The 15,036-nt window shown below is 35.9% G+C and overlaps 1 pseudogene across 1 annotated transcript; it reads right to left on the reverse strand.

Annotated features, from left to right (window-relative positions):
- On the reverse strand, positions 1-12,389 carry LOC148943536 (elongation factor 1-alpha-like; annotated as a pseudogene). The gene is made up of 5 exons (XR_016143009.1): positions 12,210-12,389; positions 10,581-10,760; positions 4,991-5,686; positions 1,972-2,206; positions 1-365 (listed from the first exon to the last, which is right to left on the reverse strand). The product of XR_016143009.1 is annotated as an elongation factor 1-alpha-like (transcript).
- Between the last annotated feature and the right edge of the window lie 2,647 nt (positions 12,390-15,036).

Raw genomic sequence — 15,036 nt, forward strand, 5'->3', positions numbered from 1 at the left:
TACCGCAATTAATGAATTTTATTTGTATCCCTGCTGACAACATTCGTCTTTACAAAAATCACATCTGGAAGAAGAATTAAATAAGTAAAACAATTAAAAGGCGGCTAAAATTTTAAATAACTGCGCTACCCTTTCTTTTCTTCGAAACGCTTTTCTATGACAACAGTGCCAAAGTAACCATGTACAGACATCAAGCCGCCAGAGGGATATACGCGGGAAGCGCCAGCAGGGTGGAGCTATTCACTTCTTCTTACCAGCCTTTTCTGCGGCTTTGGTGACCTTGCCAGCAGTAGGGTCCTTGAAGGTTACGGACTTAATAACTCCGACAGCGACTGTCTGTCTCATGTCACGGACAGCAAATCGACCTGTTAAACAGAGAAGGTTATTCTCTTAAGTTTTGGCCATTTATTCTTTTCTGAAAAATTAGCCTAGCCCTGGGTTAACAGTGAAATCCGACGGAAAAATTTCGCAGTGGTACATTACTGTTGAAATTTCAACTGTCTAAATCGTTGCTTTGAAGAACTGAATTGCTGCCTTGAATTTTAACGAGTCTTTGCTTTGTTGTATGTCTCTTAACTTTAATATGCTTAATACATTTAATTATTCGGTTATGTTACAACTTAATCCTTGTTTGATTCAATCCTGTTCAACCTCCATTTCTGATTCAATTCGACCTCATAGCAGTCCAACCCTCAATTAACTTAACCCCATTTGCCTCCGCTCTCCTTAAATTAAAAATGATGATAAAAAAATAACTCAACCCGTTTGTCGAAAATGATAAGTTGAAAATTCACCCCCCCCCCTCCTTTTTCTAAAGATACCCACCATTTCACCCTTCTGCCTATTACATTTGAAATTAACGAGCATTGTTAAGGCCAGAGCTCGAACGTGCTAGAATTTAAAGATTGCAGCAATAGCGACAACTTTGATTTATCATTGAATGTTGTTTCGGAATATACCGACTGCTACCGTTACAACAGTGACCCATTCCTTTCTTCCTGATGCCAGGAATAGGCATACGCTATATAAAATTTTGAACTTTTTGTTGGTTTACTTTTTACCGTGTCAACGATTGGTTCGCAATATCAATTAAAACAAAAAGAAGAACAAATCTGAAACTTATTGGCATCTTCAAAAAATTTAATTTTAAAATTATCTTATTATTTGACTGACAAATAATTTGGGTAATAAGAATTATAACCGGCGCTTGTGCACACACATAAAGTCAACACCATCTAACATTTGGGATTTTCGGCCCATTTTTCTGTTAAATAATAAGGTAAGTAATGTAAATAACAACTTATGGCAGCAATAAGTGCCTGGATGAAGTTCTGGAAAAAGACATAGCTACAAAGTTTAAAAAAAATACCAAGAAACGTCAAATGCTAGATGGTGTTGGTCACTAGCAGCAATTTTCCCTCTTGTAAATTACCTAACTATTTGCCTCAATACTAAAATATACAAAAAAGATTTAGGGGGGCAGCTCCTTCGCGTATGGGCTATTTCTCCCCGTTCTGTGAGCAGCATTTGATAACCACAAAAAGAAGTCATTTTTTGTCAGTCCTATGAAAAATTTAAACAATTAAATTTGACAAAAATTATGTGTTCTATTTTAATCATGAAGTACTTTAATGTTAATTGAATGCTTTTGCTATATGCATGAAAAACTTGCAAATAATTTTTTTCATTAAAAGAGTACTCAAACCAGCCGTTGAAGATTATATAATATTACAAATTATTAAGAAGGCATGTTAGACAACTTCTGCAATTCAGTTAGGCGTCTGACTGAATTGTAGTTACTATTTCCAAATTATGAATAATAAAGGTCATCGTTTATTTGAAAGACTAGAACTACTTTCATCACGTCATTACCTAATAAGTCAGGCCAAAAATCACACTACCTAACAAGTCAGGCTAAAAATCACCAACTAATTCGATTAATTACATCACTAATATCAGAAAGTATATTACCGAGAGGTGGGAAGTCAGAGAAAGCTTCAACACACAATGGCTTGGAAGGTACCAAAGTGATCATGGCAGCGTCACCTGACTTGATAAATTTTGGTTCAGCTTCAGTTGTTTTCCCAGTACGTCTGTCACATTTCTCTTTAATCTCAGCAAACTCGCAAGCAATGTGAGCTGTGTGGCAGTCCAAGACAGGAGTGTAACCGTTTGAGATTTGACCAGGGTGGTTCAGGACAATAACCTAGAAGAAGAATGTGATTAAGTTAATTACTGCGATATTGGACTTAAAAAATTTGAAAAGTATTGATGGAAAAATATACTTTAGATTATTGAAGTAAGAAAGGAAAATACGACTTTCAATTTAGTTTACCACCTTTGAAAGAAAAAGGGAAAATTCAAAATAACCATAAGGAAATATGGCCATACCCACAATATTATGACCTGTTGTTGAAGACTGAAGATCTACGAATGATCTCGTTCTTCCTTCAAAACTTTAAATAGACACTGACTGAAAGCTTTTAATAGGCATAAATAGGCATTAACGTTTGAGACTCAGACGTATGAGGCAAGAGTTGTAAAATCAGTCCATCATAGCAGACAGATAACAAGAATACCCTGCAACCGATAAGTTATCACAAAAGGAAGTTTTGATTCCCAAGACATAGGTTAGCTGAATCCTAGCTACTTCTAGTTACAAACACTTGGAGACTAAAACTCAACAACGGCATAAAGGTCGACGTGGTATACTTTGATGTTAGTAAAACCTTCGATTGTGTCTCATTCAAAGCTCCTTCAGTTAAGAAACCGGTGTCAAAACTGTAAGTTAATAATAGACGGTGAGCTAAAATCACAGTTTATTTAATTAGCAGTATGATCTTTCCCTATCTCACCCATTATAAAAACCCGGACCGAGGTGCGAGTGCTCCAGAGAACGTATAAACATAAGCGGCATTAGATCTTTTCACGGGTAGACAAAGAATAATCACCTACGGAACAAGTACTGACAAAACCACCTGGCCGGCTCACCAATAAGTGTACAAATAAGTGGGAGGAGCTTTTTGTTCGCACCGAGAATGAAGAGCCAGAAATCATCTGCGGTAAACTCGCTGGATAATTATATAAACTGTGGCTAAAATTAACCAGCCACTGTGAATCCATCGTGAGCAAGCCTTCGAAGGTGGTGGACTTGTTGGTAGAAACTTTTGCGAGGACATAACTTTGAGCTAAAACAAAACATTTTCAACAAAGAAGTTAGGTGGGCCTTATCAAAACGAGTACCCAAGGAACGGAACAACCACCTCCAAGTGATTATGGCTGACTACCTACTCTTTCAAGAATAGTATAGTAAATTTTAAGTGAAAGTAAATTTTTAGAGGCGAAAGCCTTTTTATTTCAGTATATTATTATTATTAAAACGCATGCCATATACTAGTGACTGTATTAATGGGCATTTTTATCAGCGGTTATGTGAAGCAATACAAAGGAATACAACATAAGAGATATTTAATTTTAAAATGCGCAGATACTTTTAAGAGAACTCGATAAGCCGAATTATTCAGAGCTGAATATTCTATTGTCTATAATCAAACCACAAAAACCAGGCCATTTACAAAGCGAATCTGGGCCCCACATTTATCATAGATAAGGAACACAGGAAGTGTTTTGAAGGGTGGGGAGGGAGGTAATAAAAAATAATGGATAAAATTGAATAATACCCCTGGGGAAGCACGCTAAATCCGCTTGTCAGACACATTCAGTGAAATTTCTAATGTAATCAACATTTTCATTGAAAACGGCATATTGTTGAATATTTGCACTGGGCTGTATGCAAACGTTGCAGTCAGGACACTTAAACTTACACCTTAGACATTAATTAAAACGAAAACATCCGATGTTCTCTAAACAAACACGTACTCCATAGAGCAACTACCGTGAGTTAAAGACTACACAGAAAAACAGCCAATTAAAAGTTAGGTTATTTGAAAAGCTGTTTCAAGATATGAGAGCTACTTACACCTTCCTTTAGTGCTATTGTGAAGTATGCTGGCTATCTCGTGCAGTGATTTGGAGGGTAATTTAACTTAAAGAGGAATCACAAACTATGACTCAAATCCACTTACATATTTGGTGGAAATATTAGAAAATTCAGTTTTTTGAATGAGATTTTGCAAGGGCCACAAATACATCCATAGATTAAAAAAGATAGTGAAAGCATTCGTAAAAAATAGGATAAGGGGAGACAAATTTGGAGAAAAATGAGTGACAATTTTCAACCTATAAATTTATTTGTCCAAGTTGAAATTGAAGCAATCAAAAATGAATTTACTGAACACTTGGAACTAATTTTTAGAATTGGTTTATAATCTTCATTTACAAAATATATATGGAAACAGGATCTATTTATCGACAAGGAAAATGACGAATTTGAATTAATAAGTAAAGAGAAAATGCTTAATGTTTAGTCTGAAACAAATTTCAAGGATTGCTTCCGTTCGCAACATCTTATTTATACAAAATAGGATTTCCTGGACGAGCTGAAAATATCGTGATCATTTGGTGCACAAAAGAACCTCGTCACTGACGCCGCGATTCAATTAGACTTGCAATAAAAGGCAAACACAGCCATCTCATTAAGAGACACATAAAATTGATATTCATCTTCTTTGCAAGAATTTGCCTGAAAAAATTTCTGCTTTTTTTATTTTGAAGGCCGCCATATTAACAAACATTTTTAAGGGAGCTGAAATAAAAATATAGGTTGAAAACCTCTTATTAAAGCAGTTATCGTTAATGATATGATGCTCATTTACTGATTAATTTTCCGTATGAAATGTCAAGAACGGTAGAAGGTTCTGGAAAGTGTAATTAACGCGCACTGCTGGCACTTTCCTGCAGCTTTGTCAAAAATATTAATTCTTCTTGTATTAAGAATAATTTAATGTGTCTCCAATCACTAAAGTATAAATATTTTAAGAAAATCTAGAAAGTTGAAGCACAGAAAAAAAAAGAAAAGCAAAATAGATACCTGAGCAACGAGATCTTGAGAGCCTCTGGCCCGATTGCTCTTTGAATCTGAGGGAGCGAAGCCACGACGGAGTTCTTAAACAGAAACGTTTTTGACATTAAAACCAACGTTGTCACCGGGGGATGCCTGTTCAAGGAATTCGGGGTGCATTTCGACCGATTTGACTTCAGTGGTTATGTTGGCTGGGGCAAATGTGACTACCATACCTGGCTTAATGATACCAGTTTCAACTCGGCCCACGGGTACTGTTCCAATACTTCCAATCTTGTAAACGTCTTGGAGTGGAAGACGCAGGGGCTTCTCAGTTGGGCGACTTGGAGGCAGGATTGCCTCAAGAGCATCCAAAAGGGTCTTACCATCAGCTTTACCCTCTTAACGTTCAACGTTCTATCCCTTGTACCATGAAAGCCGGTCAGAGGATTCCAGCATGTTATCACCATGCCATCCAGAAATTGGTACAAAAGCAACAGCAGATGGATTATAACCAATTTTCTTGACGTAAGCCGAGACTTCCTTTTTGATTTCCTCAAAACGAGCCTCACTGAAAGGGGGTTCAGTAGAATCAATCTTGTTAACACCAACAATAATTTGTTTGACACCAAGGGTGTAGGCAAGCAGAGCATGTTCACGTGTCTGAAAGATACCGGCTTCGAATTCACCAACACCAGCAGCAACAATGAGGACAGCACAATCAGCCTGAAAATTAATATTTTCCAATCAATTAAAATTAATAATTTCCAATTAATGTAGCATCGCACAAATTAATGCTATTAATCCTTTTCAATATTAATATTAATTACTGTTAATGTTTATATACAAAGTGAATTTTATCAATAGAACTTCATTGCCCGACTGAAAATTTCATTTAGGCAGCTTATAAGTCAACATTATTATCAACAATAAAACGTAATCTAAAACTTCCTTGGACCTTTAAAATTTTCTGCTGCAGAAGCTTCAGAATAACTTTTGATTTTACAAAAGCTTCAGGAAAACTATCTTATCGGTATAATTAAAATATATGGCCAATAAAAAATATAGAATAATAGCGTGGTATATGTAAATTTTGTCAACTAAAAAAAAAAAAAAGGAAAAAAAGTATAAAGTAAATGTTATGTTTAATTTAAGTGTTCTTTCCAAGTGTAAGTTTTTTTTCAATGACCAAGTTTCAAGTACTATATTAGGTTAATGTAGTGTTTCATGATGATCACTTATAAAAGTTTGTTATTTTTGCCTTTCGTTTATATTATTTTACTATGTTCATGGCCCTATATTTGGCTTTAAAATACACTTCTCTATCTAATATGCAGAATAATTGTACCACACATTTTGCGTGCACACCCGATGCGCTTAACCCCCCCCCCCCTCACATGCAAAGATATAGCCCAAATTTATTTCTGAATCAACGAAAAACTAACGAAAAAAAATGGTGTTCTCGAATTTTAGTACCCAAAAATTCATTCCCCCTACGGGAAAAAAAACAAATAAAATCCTCAATTTTGTAAAGCCTTAACTCCCACGGGGGGGGGGGGGGGTCGGTAAACACCTAGAACCGTTGAAAACAAACCACCCACTTTAAGCAGTCAAAAATAAAGGACGTTGGTGGGGCTAACCCTGTACTAATTATCACCTTGAGCTGGTCATCAAGCTTCCATAAATACTTCAGATAAACTAAAATACCCTTTGTCCCCTAAATTTCATTGATTGTAGTTGTATTTGAAGGTAGACCCCGGCGCCACGCCGGCGGATCGACCGAACGCCGCCGACGTGAGGCCCGGTCGAACGCCGCCGACGCGCCGCAGGCACTCCGCCGCCGGCGTTCCGTCGACTTTAAATTATTTTTACGGCAAATCTTTATCTTTATTGCGTCAACCGCAAAGTCGGAGCTTTTCCTTCTCGTGTGGTTTAGTATTTCGATTTTCCTAATTAGAAATCAAGCAGAGCTTGCACTATCCCCGAATTTTCGGGTATTTCCCCAAAAATCTATGCGTCACGCCCAAATAAAATTTGGCTCCCCGAATCCCCGAAAATCACGCAATCACGGTGCCACCCCTAGTGATTTATCAGCAGTGACTTTCCCTGCCAAATATTACTGTGTATACTATAATTCTTCACTGCTCTCTTGTTCATTAATTTTCGTCTCTTTTGTTACTTTGCATAAAAACCAGACAGATGCAATATGCTATTGCAAATATTGCAATATACACAGTTCTTCATATGTTGACAAAAAAAGTATCGTCTTTATGAAATGAGTTTAAATCATTTCGAATGCAGTTTCCCAATTGCTGTTTCTTACATCATTTGTAGTCAAGAATTTTATTTTCAAGTTGAATAGAATTATAGAATGCATTCACTGCTATACAGCTTCAGCCTTTTGTTGGATTTTGAAATTGACAGCCGACAGATTGTTTCTACAGCTGAATTGTGAGTTTGCAGATTTTTTTTTTGCTGTTTTAGATAAGATTTTCTTAATGTTTAATACTCAATTATTGAACACCTGATAGAAAATAAAATTTTCTTTCTGGAACATTTTTACCCCCCCCCCACAATAAAAGCCTTCGGCTGAGACATAATTTAGCTATAGACTAAGCTATGTACAAGGTAGGGGAATTAAAGATTGACCGGAAGTTACCCCAAAAATATGATTCATAAATAAATTGTAAATTATTGCCTATAGGGGAGGGGAATAGGGGGGTATCATTTTTAAATGATAATACCTCATTTTTTTTTATTGAAAGCGGGGATGACAAAAAGATAATTATTTTTTTCATTTAAAGTGTAGACGGAAAAAAAGATATCAAATTCCCTTGGAAACCATTGGAATACTTTGATAGACCCAGGGCCCCCCATTAGGACTTGTTCTTTGTCTTGGGTATTTTGTGATTTCTCATAGGCTTCTGACCTTGTTTGGCTTTTGTGTGTGCTCCATTTTAATTAGATTCTTTGGATCTTATGGAATGCCATGTCGAATCTATGAGTCAGTTTTACAATAATTTGAGGTGTATCTTAATAATTTCGACATTATTATTGTTGTCTTTGTACCCCTTTACTCATACCCCTAATTTTTTTTTTCAAGGAACACTAAGCTGTTTAACGTTAATTTGCGTGTTTGTTTGAACCATATAGTGACCTTGTTAATTATTAAGTAAATAATTTTTCAAATGGAAGCTGAGACGGTATCCTATCAAGGTGGTATCCAGAGGGGGGGGGGGGTAGGGAGCTATTAGATTTAAATGATAATAGCTCGAAATTTGATTTATTGAAAGCAGGGATCACATAAAGTTCATTTTTTAAAGACGAGACACCATCCTATAAAGGTGGTATCCAGAGGGGGGGGGGGGGAATTGAACTATAATATTTAAATGATAATAGCGTGATTTTTTTTAAGCTGGGGTGCCAAAAAGTTTTTTTTTTTTTTTTATTTAAAGCAGAGACGGGATCCTATAAAGATGGTATCCATAAAGGGGGCAGAGGGAGTCATTATATTTAAGTGATAGTACCTTGATTTTTTTATTGAAAGCAGGGATGCCAAAAATTTGACAAAATTAAAAAGATTTGCGTGAGTTATACTTGATACAGCACTTGCATGGTTTTATTGTCCAAAGGGAAAGGGACATATGCGTCCAATCCGGTTTTTTTCCTATTGATGAAACGGGTTTACTTTGAAAACATTCATTCATATGTACCAGGCAGATTCACACTAAAACGAATTGGTGTGACGAAAGCGATACCGACATCCCCACCTAACGTTGCGCCCGAGTAACAATGGCGCCCTTGGTCCAGTGCCCAAGTTACATTAAAAGGCCAGGTCATAATAAAAGCTTTCAATTTGGGAGGTTCGAGGAGGAATCTTTGACAGTCTTATGACCTCAGGGTACTAGATGTTGCAACGTTCTTACGTATCTACAGTGGTTTAGAAAATTCGATCACCCCAGAAATGATTACCAAAAGTATGCACAAATGTAACATTTGGAATATTATAACACTTTTTCCGAAGCTTTGAAGAAAAACAAAAAAGTCTAAATACCCCTAACTACGCTTGAAAGCTATTTTAAAAAGAAACTTTGGAGATTTCCATGGAAATGACCATAGCAGAAGCTTTGAGCCTGGGGGGGGGGGGATCAAAGAGGAGTCTAAGTATTTTGACCACAAGTGACTTATTGTTGCGACTTTCTTAAATTTGGTAATTCTTGTGAGCATTTGGAAATCAAAGTTTAAACTCAATAACTGATACTAAGTGTCCTAACATTTTGCTTGGATTAAAAGTGACTAGGATGAACATTTCAACATCTTCCTGGAGCTACTTTAGTCTGCATATTATTTCATTTAATTACACTTAAAACGGATGAGCTTTTCATTTTTTACCTAAGAAAATAGCTGGCACTTCATTTTTCTTCATAGCCAATAAACCATTAAGTGTTTTTTGTGTCATTGTAATTGAAGTGTTCTCATGTGAAGTGTTCATCATGTATTTTTCAATTTGATAAATTTACTCATTTTAGATACAGTTTATATTTTGACTGATTAGGTATTTATCAGTTTATAATTTGGAAAAAATCCCCAAAAGAAAAAATGGATGATAACGAAAAGAGCAGCCAAAAGCAATAAAAATGCAGTAGTCATTTGTAGCCTACATAGCATATCTTCTATTAAGAAACCAAAAAACTTAAAAATATATTTTTTTTAAATTGATTTCAAAGACCAGTTTTTAATGTGAGAAGGCTTCTTAGGAATCCAAAAGAGCAAAAAAAAAAAACAATCAATATCAAAGTCGCCCATTTCAACTGTTTTAAATGTGACAAAACAGATATATATTGGCAAAGGGCATTATGAAAAAATTAAGCTTCTAAGTTCAAAGTTACATTCCAAGTTTTTACCCAGATAACTGACGAATTTTGTGATAAGGTATTTTAATTTTTGTATGCAGTAATGCTTGATGAAAAAAAACTACTAATTTTGATAATTATAAATGTTAAAAATAAATAGCTTATAGATACTTCAACTACTCGGATTATGCAGGTGTTCTGAAACGTCGCAGACATTTCGTTTCTAACCCATTGCTACTTCTATTGATGAATAATGAAGAAAACCAGTTTCCAGCCAGCGACTTGTGAAAGTTTTAACCCATGAATAGGCTCAAATCTGTTGTAGATTTAAGCTGTGATTTGAGAAAGACTGATGAAAACATTAATGTTTGTGGTCAACATTGATCCCGCCGGCGTCTTACAGGCGGTGCGGCGTGCTGTTTTTTGCCCCGCCCCCGCCGGTCTTCCCTCATCGGCGTGGCGCCGGGGTCTATTTGAAGGTACATCATTGTCCCCCAGAAACACAAAAACAAGACAACGAAAAAAAAACTATCACAAGCTTTAGCTGATAAGCAAAACTATTAGGTAAGTAAACGTTAAAAGATTTGAGTCACTAGGCAAATGCCATGTTATGTACTTAGACAGCAAATATAAATAAAATAAATAACAATGGTCTAGCATCTGAGAGGTTTCATTATGCTCTGTAACAATCTTTTTAAAATACTTATTCCTGATCACTAACTGATCCACTAAACAACAATAGATTATGAAAAAACAATTGTACCAACCTGGGATGTGCCAGTAATCATGTTCTTGATAAAATCACGATGGCATGGAGCATCAATAATTGTAACATAGTACTTAGCTGTTTCGACTTTCCAAAGGGCGATGTCAATTGTGATACCACGCTCACGCTCAGCTTTAAGTTTGTCCAACACCCAGGCATATTTGAAGGAGCCTTTGCCCATCTTAAGAAAAATAAATGAAAAACGGTTAAGAAAGGCAAACAAAAGAAACGGGAATGAATCAGCAATCAAAGTTAGCCAACAATTGTTAATTACTTATGATTATCAAAAACCATGGTAACATAATATAAGCATAAAGCATCTTGTGCTAATAGTAATTCAAACTCAAAAGGAAAACAAAATTATCAACAGATTTAACTTCCAGAAGTGATTCCAAGTTTACACAATTCATGAAGTAAAGAGTTTGCATAAGAAGTTATAAACATTATAAATTGCTCAATTTTAGAATGGGAAAGAGTGGACACCTAGAGCTTAATGAAGATTGTACCATCATTGCTTGAGATAAGCATGAACCTTGTAGAAAATTATTGAGCATTGTAGGCTAGTTTTATAGGCCTAATCATGATGATATTATACTGAGATGTGCGAGAACAGTTTTTATTTTCTTTTGCAACTAGTGGTCATTTATTTGCTTTTATAAGGGTGGAAAGGGAAGTGGAATCTCGAGGAGCAGTTACTCTAGCAAATCCTTCCTAAAAACCATAAACATTACTACCAAGATTAAACTAATGAACTTTTTCAAGAACAAATTTCATTAAAGAGGCATTCTAAATCTAAGTTACCTTTTGAGCAAGATTTTTTTTTCAAACCTAAGTAAAGAGAAGCATTTACTTGTACTAGAAGTTTGGATTTCACGATAGGAGGATAGAGATTAATACACAATAGAAGAATAGAGATTACAAAGAAGTAAGTGCAGTGGTGTCAATTCATCGAACTTGGGACGAGGGTTAATTTTGCTTATTATTTTTTTGGATTTTCTTAAGAAGCAACCACCACTCAATACAGAAAATGTATTTATCAGAATTCAGGGGGGAGGGGGATTTTATAATTTAATTTTAATGTTTTGGAAGGCAGTCAGAAGACAAGTATTTATTTGGCTATAAATAATGAAAAAAAGAAGCTCTTAAAAGACGTATTTCTTATTTAAGAACACATTGAAAGAGGAATCTCTGGTATTACTAGCAGTTCTTTTTACTGCAATTGTGCTTACAAACAAAACATACATTTGTATCTAATTTTTATTTATAAGAGCATTATTTATTTATGATTTACAATTTAAAGTCATTCAAAAAGCAATAATATCAAAAAATCGTTATGCTACAAAGGCCTAGAAAAAAAAAACTGAAGTAAAAAAACAACGTTAAGCCATTGTAATGATCTGTATTTATTTTCGGGGTTTTTATTGCCAAGCAAAATCAATTTTTATTTCAGAAGCTGAAAGTACAAACAAAAACTGCCTTGTATTTCACAGAAAAATATATTGTGAGATTCTTGGACAGTCAGAAGAAAATACACAGAAAAATCAACACTAATACAATAGATGCTTCCTTCATGACCCCTAGAAAGAGAAATTTATTAAATAAAAATTCACAGATAAGTTTAGCAACTTACTTCTTAGGCTTCCTTTTCAAACTTTTCAATGGTTCTCTTGTCAATACCCCCACATTTGTAGATCAAGTGTCCAGTTGTTGTGGATTTACCAGAATCTACGTGACAAATGACGACAATGTTAATGTGAATCTTTTCTTTTCCCATGATTGTATATGTTGACTAATGGAATGGATAATGGAACTGGAAAAGACAAGTCAGTAATTAAACATCAAGAATAAAGAAACTAAGGTGTGTATTAATCTAAAACACAATACTTTTAAATTTTCATTACTTGTGCATGCTTTGATGTTATTTTTCACTGTGGCATGGTTTAAATGTTTCATTTTAATATAACAATTACACTAGCATTCAATAGCTGGAATTCAACTTTATCCACCTACCAAATTGATTTGGACACTACAAGATTCATGCAAAATTAGTAGGTTTACAATTTTTAAAGTAAGCTAATATCATTTTTTAAAAAGGTTATATCATAATTACAGCTCAAAACCAACTCATTTTGTGTTCTGGTCTCATTTCCCCTTAAAACCTGTAAAAATCATATGTACACCGTAGACACATACTTACATTAGCAATCAACGTCATCTGACAGAGAATTTGAGAAGCAAGGAGATGACAGAACCAAACATTTAAAAAAACAAAACAAATCATCATGTTTGAAAAATATTACATAAAACCGAGAACATTCAAAAGACCGCATATTTCAGCAATCTACTATGTTTATATGGCCTACTTTCTCTGTAACAAAATCTGTACAAAGATCAAACATAATTGTATATAGGTATAAATAAGCATCAATCAGACTTACATCAGGGGGATGGGGGTAAAGTATTTGGATAGTGTGGTCAGAAAACCATTCTTACTTCATAATATCAGAATAATTGTAGCAAAGACATTATGCATGCAGATCCACTGTACTTTACCCCTCGAATGTGCAAATATACCCTCCTCTGTGTTTTTATCCCCCTCTAATGTGCAAATATATAGCCCGAATTTGTTTCTAAGTAATATATTTTTATAATACTTGGGTAGATTTTATTAGGATTAACTAACTTCACTTATTGAGATGCATGGCATATATCATACAAGTACCAATGGTCCAACTGATATGTGATGGCAAAACTGTTGATAAAAAAAATCCGAATTAGTTCACAACATATTGGTAACCTATTTAGTATAATAACAGCTTGTTTTAAGTAGTAGAATAAGTAACCTCAAGTACTTTTGTAAAGTCCTTTATTTGTTTTGAGGTTGAAGCTGATATATGACCGCAAAGGCTATATTGAGAGCCTCGCGGATGCCGCTTGTTGTTCTCATATTATGGACCTGAAACCTCTTCAGAAAGAGTGGCGGATTGTCCTTGACGATAAGGACGCCGCGACTACACTTGCTAATGCAGTTAAGGATGCTAAATTGAAGTCGCCTTCATGCTTTGGTATTATACGTCATATCCCAGATGATATCGAGGACATTGATCTATGTGGTTTGATTCAGAACTGTGTTAAAGCAGAAAGGATACGAAAAACTCGATCGTTCAAGCTGCTTTTCGACAGTAAGATGCACTTACTCAAAGCAATGGAAAACCCTGTGACCTTTGGCTATGAGAAACACCGAATTCAGGAGTATAAATTCCTGCCCATGCGTTGCTATAACTGTCAACAGTTTGGACATGCAGCTCAAACGTGCAAAAATGATACCAAGTGCTCTCGCTGTGCCGCTTGTCATAAAAATTCGAAAGAGGACCCTTGCAATAATGATGTGAAATGCACACTATGCAGTTCTGCGGACCATCCTTGCTTTAGTATCAAATGCCCAGTAGCAATGAAAATCATGGCTAGTAAATGATTGCTCCCCAACTAAAGGTTTGCTCGTGGAACATTAACGGAAATGTCATTGAAAAGCTACCGTTTCTCGAAAGTGCGCTACGTTGCAACGATGTGCTCTGTTTGCAGGAGCACTTCCTGTCGACATCCTCGGTTTCTCTTCTGAAGTTCAGTGACAATATTCAAGTATTTTCGGTGCCTGCTGTGGCTTCGGGTCGAGGAAGACCATCAGGTGGCGTTGCCATACTCGTTAATTCTCACCTGGCTGTCCAGCTGTTTAGTCAAAATGAATGTTTTGTGGCTGTAAAAATCGGTGAAGCTTACGTATTCTCTGTTTATCTCCCAACCGATTACCGCGACATTGCCTCAGAGGAGAGATTCAGTGTTGCATGCTCCCAACTGGTGCGTTCCGTTCAGGACTGTCATGATAAGCATGGGCAGGTGATTGTTGTGGGAGATTTCAACTGTGACTTAAACGATAGTAATAGCGCAAGGTCTCAAATCCTGTTGCCCGCTCTTGCCGACATGCACCCCGTACCAAATGACTGCTGTTTCACATATGTGCACAATTCAGGCTCAACAAGCTCTTTGGATTTCTTCGTCTGCTCGAACAGTGTGAAATCACTTAGTGTTAGCCGTGTCGATACTGGCTTATCGGTATCCGATCATTTCCCTATAACCTGCTCATTTGAAATTGCTATGCCTGAAATCAGCTACCCAAGGAAAAGGAAGTGGTATTTTAAATCTGAATGGAATAAAGTCAACCCTAGTGCATATTCTAGTGTTCTTGATAGCGTGTTGGCGAAAATCAAGATACCGGTCCAGTTACTACAGCAGAACGCTAAAATATCAGTCAGTGAAAAGCAGATTCTTCTAAACATATATTGCTCTGAGCTTACCCATGCGATGCGGTGTGCCGAAACAGCTGCTGTACCCAAACGCAAAGTGCGCGTGGGGTCTGAAGTTCCTAAGTGGTCTCTTAATCCAGAGCTGGCTCACGCGTG

Source organism: Artemia sp. Qi Xiang Cuo, chromosome 15 (genome assembly GCF_049724085.1).
Source record: "Artemia sp. Qi Xiang Cuo chromosome 15, ASM4972408v1, whole genome shotgun sequence".
NCBI classification, from domain to species: Eukaryota; Metazoa; Arthropoda; class Branchiopoda; order Anostraca; family Artemiidae; genus Artemia; species Artemia sp. Qi Xiang Cuo.